General features: G+C 43.8%; 1 non-coding gene across 1 annotated transcript; it reads left to right on the top strand.

Moving 5' to 3' along the window:
* The first annotated feature begins 912 nt into the window (after positions 1–912).
* Positions 913–1,019, top strand: LOC147724848 (U6 spliceosomal RNA). The gene has a single exon (XR_015295317.1). It is a non-coding gene; the product is annotated as a U6 spliceosomal RNA (small nuclear RNA).
* The last annotated feature ends 9,307 nt before the right edge of the window (positions 1,020–10,326 follow it).

Genomic DNA, 10,326 nt, shown 5'->3' with positions numbered 1-10,326 from the left:
CAATGAACCTATAATGTGACTTAATAATGTCAAAGTTAACTCGTGTTTAAGAAATTCCCTTTTTTAATTTTTAAGACGCGTTATCATATTTGATGTGATGTTTGTAGATAGTTTACATTGGAAATATTTGGGTCAGCTCGGCAACTGGACTCTGAGAGCCAATCCAGACCCTCGTGTGTCACTGTTAATATTTTGGCTCGTCCACCTCCACCATTCAGCTAATACAGAACTTTTACTTGAAAACCTCTTCTTGGGCACTTTCCATCGCTTTCTTCAACCAGAAGTTTGCTGAGCATATTAACAATTTAGGACTAGAAGCCTCGCAATGCATGGATAAATTAACCAATTCAAATGAATTACCAAGGCGATCTTTCGGCGTTTCCTGCTTAAACCCAACGTTTTAATGTTTGTCGTGTATGACAATGATAGGTGGCCATCAATCAGAAAAAAGCACGATAAATGTATACAGTTAACTTTTGTTTTAGTTGGTTTTGTTTGCAGTTAATTAAAGACGTAGAACAACAAATCCGACTACTTTAAACAAGAATCGCGTGTTTCTATCGCCTTTCCAACATGGCCGCCATGTCTAATTTCACTGCCATGCACTTCCGTCACAGTCCCATTTCTAGGTCACGCAAGAGTTTGTTTCGCTACTAAAGAAGAAAAGTCCAGTCATGACATCATCGACATTATTTGCATACCCATGATGACCCGCGATATCAATAGAATGAAGAGCAATGTTGTTGCAAAGACCTGCTAAAGTGTGAATATTTGACTCGACTTTGAGGAATACACACGAAACTAGCCATAGATAAACTGATGGTTAAAAAAAATCTACTTTTAATGGGCGCCCTTACTTAAATATAATTCCAAAAACGGCCTTTATATATCAACTGAATATGCTTGCTAATTGTGCTCGCTTCGGCAGCACATATACTAAAATTGGAACGATACAGAGAAGATTAGCATGGCCCCTGCGCAAGGATGACACGCAAATTCGTGAAGCGTTCCATATTTTGCCTTCTCCAATAAAAAAAAGTTCATAGACTTTAATGTAATTTGCGATTGTGTTTTTTCGTCTAATTTCTACCCGTGAAGACACGCAAAACACTAGTTCTACATTTGTATGTGCGCTTTACAATAGTCTAAAATGTGTTAATTGAAGCACGCACTAAGCGTCTCTTACGTAGGTCAAAAGTCATTTTTGTTTTTCGATAAGCTGCGTTTTTCAGTTATTTAGGCCCAATGTCTTCGATGATGCATATTTTATTTAATGTGTCTATGTTCTCAGTTCTCGATGCAGATGTGGGAGTGAACCTCTGATGTGCAGGGATTGGATCGTGCCACGCAGCTGTGCTTTGCATAGGTTCACTTATGTCGTTTTATATAGCGTGAACATTAACGAAATGTGTTGGAATGCTTTACAACAGCACTATGGGGTTACATAAGGCACATGAATGACATACTTATACAAGGCTACAGTTGTGTGTACCCTCCTTGAGCCGCGCCATGGACCTGTGCTCTGGATACGTTCACTTATGCAGTATTATATGTCGTGGACATTGTGCTTTACAATAACACTCTAGCATTACATAAGGCACATGAATTACATACTTATCCGAGGCTACAGTTGCTTGCACCCACCTGAGATTCCCTTCTACATTATACTTTGGGGCAGATTTACAAGAAACTGATGCATCTGTAGACATGCATCAGTTTCTCTGTGCCCTTGCCTCACCATGGATGCGCCGTATTTACAATACAGCGCAGGGTAGGAAGCTGGCTCTGTATATACTATACCAAAATGAGGTATAGTATGCACAGAGTCCAGTGGAACCCAAAGGTAGGCAGAGGTAAAAGTAGGTAATAGCACCTCACTCTCTATTTGTGGTAGTGTGGGCGAGCAGTACGGCTGTATAAGAGGGTAGTTTTAAGCATTTGTTGCATACACTCTATCAGCAAATGATGTCACACACTCAAAGACTGAACGCAGATTAATTTGCTTGTATAAAAAATATTATTTATTTTTATTTATTTTCTAGAACCGAGGAAGCCTGGCACAGGAAAGTGGACACGGCACTTTTCAAGGCAGGTTGAACAATACAAGCAAGCTGAATGAAAAAGTCTTTGATACAGGTTTGTAATCTTTTCAGTACAGTGGAAATTACTGTTTGATTACTTTTGATTACTTTTCAGATTACTTTATGGATTACTTTTTCTACTCAGTGTGATATGCCTAGATATCACACTGTGCCCAAAATACAGGGATGCGCTCACTATGACAGTGTGCACAACTTTTTAGATATCACACTGGGAGATTTCCTAAAGAAAAGGTAAGTAAAGCAATATTTAGTTATTTGCAGATTTTCAAGTTCTCATGAAAAACCAACTCTTACACAGAACAATTCTCAAGCAAAAACTGTATTCCTATGAAAAAAACGCGGTTATCGCAGTTAAGTACTTGGTTGTGGGAGTTGGTATTCTGGGGTAAAAAACATGGTTCCTCCAGGGTCAAGGATGCACTCTCAAAGCACCCTCAGCTGCACTAGGGCGGCTGGGTGCAGAGTTCTGAAGCCCAATGTTATCCAATGGGGGATAGGAGGCCTCCGGTTGGTGGATGCTCACAAGCAGGCCACAGAGTTGTGGGAGCATTGCCCCTGGTGTTAGGCTCAGGGCAAAGGGGATCCGAGTTAGCACACAAGGTGCACCCACAGCAGCACAGGGGCAGCTGGGTGCAGGGTGCTGTTTTGGCGTCCGGTATCCTGTTGTTTTCAATGGGAATTGCTGGTTTTGGATTTTGGCTGCAGGCTCGGTTCAGGAAGACTTCCGGAGAAAACCAACAGCTGGGCAGGTACGTTGGAGGGCTAGGGGACATAGGTGTACCTCAGGTTCTCTTCTCCAGGGCTCAAGGCTGCTGGATGCAGGGGTGTCTTATGAGGATTTCACCTTACCTGGACACTCCCGGTTGGGGTTTCTATGTGCAGAGGCTGTAGGCGACATAGGGGAGTCCTGGAGAGGTCAAGCCATGGTGGACTCGGACTCTGGAGTGCTGGGGGACTTCACTGGGACAGGTTAGCCACTCGAACTTGGGCCGTAGGTGAATGGTGCAGTGGTGGTTCAAGGCGTCGATTTTCTTTGTCCTCAGCAGGCCCAGAGTCTGTCTTGGAGTTTCTTTTCTTCTTCGTAGGTTGCAGGAATAGGTTTTCTTTGTTCAGGGCTGCCCCTAAATACTCTATTTAGGGGGCAATTTAGGGGTCTCTAGGTCAGTAGCCAATGGGCCACTGACCTTAGGGTGACTACACCCTTTGTGTGCTCACCCCACGAGAAGGGGTGCACTGGCATAGTGCACCCAGCTAGAGGGGTGGCTGACCTATGCCAGGGCAGTGGGTTGTAGGCATGACACACAGGGAGTTGTGCCATGTCGATTCTTCACTTTGTTCTGCACCAAAACCCGCAGCTTGCAATGGCAGTGTGTGTGTGTGTAAAGGTACAGGGTCTCTAAGGGTGGCATAATAAGTGCTGCAGCCCTTAGATGCCTTCCCTGGTCACAGTGCCCATGGTGCCTTTTTCAAGGGTCTGACATGTGGCCAGACAGGTGCCATTTGGGGGTACAAGGTACAGTTTTGGGAAAGAATACAGGCCCTGGGAACCTGATTGGGATGGACACAGGGCATATCAAGTCAAAGTGCCTCAGTAGTCTGGCAAAAAGTGGGGAGGTTACCGCAACAGAAACCCAGCTTCCTACACACACCATGGCACAAGGATTGACAGATGCATCAGAAATTCTGACCTTTCTGTTGGCGTAAAAGTCACGCATTGCTGGAGTTGTGTCGCAAGCGCGGCACAACTTCAGCAATGCACGGGGAAGCCAATACTTATTATACTGCGTCACTCCTTATGCCTGCTTCAGGCAGGCATAAGGTTTTGACGAAGTGGCCTCCTAGGAGAGGCGCAGTGAAATCTTGTCGTTTTCACTGTATCACTTCTACAAGGCTTTCCTGCGTGGGAATGCCCACCCTGCATACCTTATACCTGATGCAGATATATATTTTGACGCAGGGCTTTACAACGTGACGCTTCTCCCTAGATCCGTCACTTTGTAAATTGGCTGCATTGTTTACACCGCCGCTGCGTAAAAAAAAATGACGCAATGGCGGCACAAAAGTGTTCCAAGGGGCTTGTAATTCTGCCCCTTTGTTTCTAAGCACTCATTCGCAGTGTAGCACAATACCCTTCATTGCACCATGACACCTCATATGAGGTATGATGCACTATACAACTGAAATTAAAATTACATTTACACTATTGCACTGTTGTTTGTTTCACTAGAGGTGGGCGCGCCAAAAAATTAACAGACTGAGACCAGCCAAGGGTCTGTTTTGGATCTAAGAACCCATGCACAAGCTGAACATTGAACATATTTGGCATGTAAATCATCCAACAAACATCTTCTAAAAGTATGATAAAGTCTTACAGACTTAAAAAAATATATATATTTCTTTAACATGTGGAAGCATTTCACCCAAGTAATCAGATTAGAATGTATGACGTTACAACGCATACATTTACAATGCATGCACTTACAATGCAGTTTTTACATCGCAACATCCACTACAACACATTCCATTACATCGAATGACACTACATCGCATATTAAAAAACTACCTTTAGAACGCATACCATTACAAGGCATACCATTACATTGCATTTAAGGTAAGTATTGGATAGCATAGGGGTAAAAATTACTATTCTAACTCCAGGGGGTGCAACAGTAGGGTAAGTGTTGGATAGTTTAGGGGTAAACATTACTATTCTAACTCCGGGGGGTGCAACACTATGGTAAAAGTTGGATAGTGTAGGGGTAAACATTACTTCACTCCAGGGGGTGCAACAGTAGGGTAAGTGTTGGATAGTGTAGGGGTACTATATGTTGTAATGGTATGCATTGTAATGCCTGCGTTGTAGTGACGTGATGTAGTGTCATGCGTTTAAATGGTATGCGTTGTAATGCCTGCGTTGTAGTGGCATGCGTTGTAAGGGATGTTGCGAGGTAATGACTGCTTTGTAAGTGTAGTGCGATGTAATGACTCGTTGTAAAGGTTGTTTCCCATCAGATTATAACACTGCATTGGGAGGCACAAATAAAATGTAATAGTTTTTAAACATTAACTTGGAATCATTCATGCACCCCTACCCTGATGACAGTGCCGTTAGTGAACTACAAAGTAAGTCAATGTGTACTCTATATGTGGTCTAGAATCATATTATACAAGGAGCAACATTATAGCTTATTTGTTCAGACACGAGGTTTTTGTATAGTGCACATCCTGAACTCACTCATTTGAAGGTGTTCTCGTATGTCAGAATGAAAAAGGGAGGCCTTGTGAAATGAAATATTTGCCTAAGACCACACAATTTGTTTAAACTGGGATTAATCCCAGGTGGTCTGGTTTTAGGTTGTGCAGTTCAGCCATTAAATGGGTATATCGCAATCTAGTCCATCTCCCTTCAAAGGTCACTCATCATCATCATCAGTTACATTTATACAGCGCGTGGCTACCGCCAATGGTGGTGTCCCGGCGCTAGCAGCGGAGACAACAGATAGGAACAAGCATTTGCAATGCAATAGGTCTCGCATTAGGAAAGTTTGAGCTATTGGTATTGTAAATGATAAATATTTTATTTATGTGTTGGTTTTGAAAATAGCGAAATTAATAGCTTTGTCATTTACAATGCCAATAGTTTTAACTTTACCAAATGTGACACCTATAGCATTTGTAATGCAATATGTGTTGTATTTACGTGACTTAGATGTATTGATATTACAAATAACAATGGCTTTTAATTTTTTTAAATTAAAAATACTTAAATAAAAGTTATTGTAATTTATAATGGCAATAGCTTTAACTTTTGTAAATAAATTTTGTGAAGATTATGTTCAGTGTATTTTATTGTGACAAAAATCCAAGAACAGAAGTGAAATATTAACATCTTTTTGTGACATTTGTAATAAAGCTTGAAACATTGAGAGAACTTATTTGATCCAGTTGTTGTTGAATGGTTGCACAGATTGATGCTGTGGTGGCGCTGAGTGATGTTGTGGTGTCCCTGAGTGATTCTGTGGTGATGCTGTGGTGATGCGATAGATAGATAGAGTGAGGGCGATAGATAGATAGAGTGAGGGCGATAGATAGGTAGAGTGAGGGCGATAGATAGTTAAGTAGATAGAGAGTGAGGGCAATAGATAGTTAGGTAGATAGAGAGTGAGGGCTATAGGTAGTTAGGTAGATAGAGAGTGAGGGCTATAGATAGTTAGGTAGATAGAGAGTGAGGGCTATAGATAGTTAGGTAGATAGAGAGTGAGGGCTATAGATAGTTAGGGCGATAGAGAGTGAGGGCGATAGAGAGTGAGGGCGATAGATAGGTAGAGTGAGGGCGATGGATAGTTAGGTAGATAGAGAGTGAGGGCAATAGATAGTTAGGTAGATAGAGAGTGAGGGCTATAGATAGTTAGGTAGATAGAGAGTGAGGGCTATAGATAGTTAGGTAGATAGAAAGTGAGGGCAATAGATAGTTAGGTAGATAGAGAGTGAGGGCTATAGATAGTTAGGTAGATAGAGAGTGAGGGCGATAGAGAGTGAGGGCGATAGAGAGTGAGGGCGATAGATAGGTAGAGTGAGGGCGATAGATAGTTAAGTAGATAGAGAGTGAGGGCTATAGATAGTTAGGTAGATAGAGAGTGAGGGCAATAGATAGTTAGGTAGATAGAGAGTGAGGGCTATAGATAGTCAGGTAGATAGAGAGTGAGGGCTATAGATAGTTAGGTAGATAGAGAGTGAGGGCTATAGATAGTTAGGTAGATAGATAGTTAGTTAGATAGAGAGTGAGGGCGATAGAGAGTGAGGGCGATAGAGAGTGAGGGCGATAGAGAGTGAGGGCGTTAGATAGATAGATAGAGAGTGAGGGCGATAGATAGATAGATAGATAGATAGATAGATAGATAGATAGATAGATAGATAGATAGATAGATAGATAGATAGATAGATAGATAGATAGATAGATAGATAGATAGATAGATAGATAGCCAGGGCGATAGAGAGTGAGGGCGATAGATAGAGAGTGAGGGCGATAGATAGAGAGTGAGGGCGATAGATAGAGAGAGGGCGATAGATAGATAGATAGAGTGAGGGCGATAGATAGAGTGAGGGCGATAGATAGAGAGTGAGGGCGATAGATAGAGAGTGAGGGCGATAGATAGAGAGTGAGGGCGATAGATAGAGAGTGAGGGCGATAGATAGAGTGAGGGCGATAGATAGATAGATAGAGTGAGGGCGATAGATAGAGTGAGGGCGATAGATAGATAGAGTGAGGGCGATAGATAGATAGAGTGAGGGCGATAGATAGATAGATAGATAGATAGATAGATAGATAGATAGATAGATAGATAGATAGATAGATAGATAGATAGATAGATAGATAGATAGATAGATAGATAGAGTGAGGGCGATAGATAGATAGATAGAAAGATAGATAGATAGAGGGCTGTGGTGTGTAGATATTCTTGGGAATGGTCGATTTGAATGATTAGTCTTACTCGATTGTAAACCAATAACATTTATTTTTAGGCAATTACATGCAAGATCACTTTTTTCTTAACTGTTTACTTTTCTTCTGGGTAATAAATAATGCACGTCTGAACAAAAACTTAAAGCACTAGAGTGATAAGCTATTGTTACAACTCTGACTTCTTCCACGCCTGTTGACGACATCATGGAGCTTGTTAACGTAAACCGATGAAATAACCTAGTAATGCTCGTGTACGTAAACCGCGGGCACCAGAGTTCTCTCTTTAAGTAAATGTCTTACATCACAAGCCCTCTGTGTGTTCGCTTGCGTGCCGGGCCTAGCATTTCTCTCGGTAGGTGAGTAAACAGAGCGAGAGCTGAGGCACACACCTTGCTGCTAGCTCGAACCAACGCTCGGTATTTCGAGGATGAGGGAAGCTGCGCTGTAAAATTCAGCCACGCGCTTTTTAGCTGATTAATTTACACTTACCGACCTGTGAAAACATAAGCGTGTTTTCAGAAAAACAAACCGTGATGCTATGTGTGTGCGTGCACGCGTTTGTGTTCTTCTTCTGTCTCTGCTACTATACAAGAGAAAGTACTTTGGACGTTTGGATGTGTCCGGTTTCTCGGGGAAGAGGGGGAGGACGAGTTAGTGGCGTCATTTAGGGCTCAGTCTGTGGCCCTGTTTAATGTCATGTTGTGGAAGTCTGAGTCAGCGCTATCGGTCCAGCTACTTGACAGGACTGGTACTTTTATCCTGTCTGTATTTGTGCACAAGAGGTAACATCGTGACGAGGATTTGCAACGACAGCACAGTCCTTGTACTAAATGCGTAAAAAAATTATTTGTTAGGGTACGGACAGGGATGGTTTTTAATCGGTGCTTTCAGTGGGATTAAAAGGGAGGGGGCTCTGAAAGGGCCGTTGTCTGAAAAGCGTAGTTTGGACGCCTTTGCAAGAGGTAACCTTTGTAATGAAGTGCGTACCTTAAACCGTGCCCTAAAAAACTGAGCTTGGTACAGCATGTCACGTGACCAGTATTTGGGTGCTTCTCTGAGTTTTCTGCATTCTAGAGGAGAGTGAACAGATTTTAACAAGCACATTAATAAATTGAATTTGCAGTCCCCTCCTCCCAAAACAGTCTTGCACGATTTATTTTCGGGGTGGTTTTATATAGCGTGAAGTCCACTTGAAGGTAGCAGTGATTTAAATGAGCACCAGTTGCATTACCGACGGACACAGAATGACAGCATGTTTGAGCCTCCCACCAGAGTCGAACTCCGTTTCTTAGCGTGAAAGTTAGCCGCCCTATCCATTACGCCACAGAAGACCAGAACTGTGGTGAACATAGCTGAGCACGCCATGCATGGGCTGCAGGCAGCCGCAGCTACTGCTCGCCCTGGGGATCACTGTATTACTGTGCTAGCACTCAGCCTCCCTTTCGCAGGGCATGTATGCTTCTTGCCCGAAGTTCGGCGCCGATGTTGGTGCTTCAGTAAGCATGCAGCTTGTGCGAGAGCTCTGAGTATTAGTAGAACGGGTAGTGGCACCCAGGATGCCGGAGTCGGCGCTGAGAGTATGACGGGTCTAGTTAAAAAAGCACGCCATGGCCAGCAGCTGCAACGCTGGTGAGCCTATGAGGCAGTGGCGGCTGTCCCTGAGTAGCGCGGAAGCGTCGGATCCGGGTAGAGAGTGGTGGTGCCATCGCAAAAGTGAAAGCATGGCAGAGCGCGAGAGGAGACGGGCGCGTTCACAGCCCATGTCTCCTAAAGCGCTCGGTCACAGCCATTGTCTGCAATGGGTTTGGAGCTCGCGCACCTCTCCTCTCTTAACTTTGCGAGCTACCCGGCGGACTTCCACTCTTTACGCTGTGTGACACCGGAGAGGAGGGAAAGATGAGAAACAAGAAGAAAAAATAAAACCAGCCCTAAAGGGGCCGCGACTCACCGGGACATGGGGCCGAGGAGCAGCTCTCGGAACTGACATAACCGAAAGCGAAAGCGCTCACACACATTAACAGCAAAGAGCCAGCAGCAAAAGCGCGCTCACAAGGACAAATCCGAGACTGAAAAAGCGTGTGTCCGACTCGTGTCCACATATTCAAGTAAGCAAATAGGTATACTAAAGTATACAAGAGGTCCATCGCTACGCTCGACCTAAAAAGGGAGGGGAGATGGACTAAGGCAGGATAAAAAGCCAGGTTTTCAATGCCTTCCTGAACATAGGTTCTGCCTTGACCTTCCATAGTTGGTCAGGCTAAGAGTTCCAGAGAGAAGTAGTTCTCACTGAGAAAGCTCGACCGCCAATCCTGGCTTTTGCGTAGCGAGGAATCCGGAGCAATTCCTGGTTATTTGATCTCAAAGCCCTGGTCTGGCGGTATTTCTGGAGCCTCTGCTTCAAGTATCTTGGGCCAATGTCTCTAATTGCTCTATAGGCAAAGGGCAGCGCCTTGAACTCTATTCTCCTTTTGACTGGCAGCCAATGGAGGCTACGAAAATCAGGGGAGATGTGGTGGCGGAGTGGTACATTTCTAATGAGCCTAGCCGCATCGTTTTGAATAGATTTCAGTTTCCTAATCAAGTCAGCAGGGAGACACAGGTACAGGCTGTTAGTATAGTCAAGCTGAGACATTACTAGCGCGTGGACCACCATTTTCTGGCAACCCATAGGCAGGAGATGAAGGAATCTCCGCACGGCTTTCAGTTTCCAGAAGCAAGATGAGGAAACATGGCAGATCCGGGCCTTGCCTGAGAGGTTGG

The sequence above is a fragment of the Lissotriton vulgaris genome, chromosome 4_1 (assembly GCF_964263255.1).
Source record: "Lissotriton vulgaris chromosome 4_1, aLisVul1.2, whole genome shotgun sequence".
Lineage (NCBI taxonomy): Eukaryota > Metazoa > Chordata > Amphibia > Caudata > Salamandridae > Lissotriton > Lissotriton vulgaris.
This window is presented reverse-complemented; position numbering and strand designations above follow the sequence as displayed.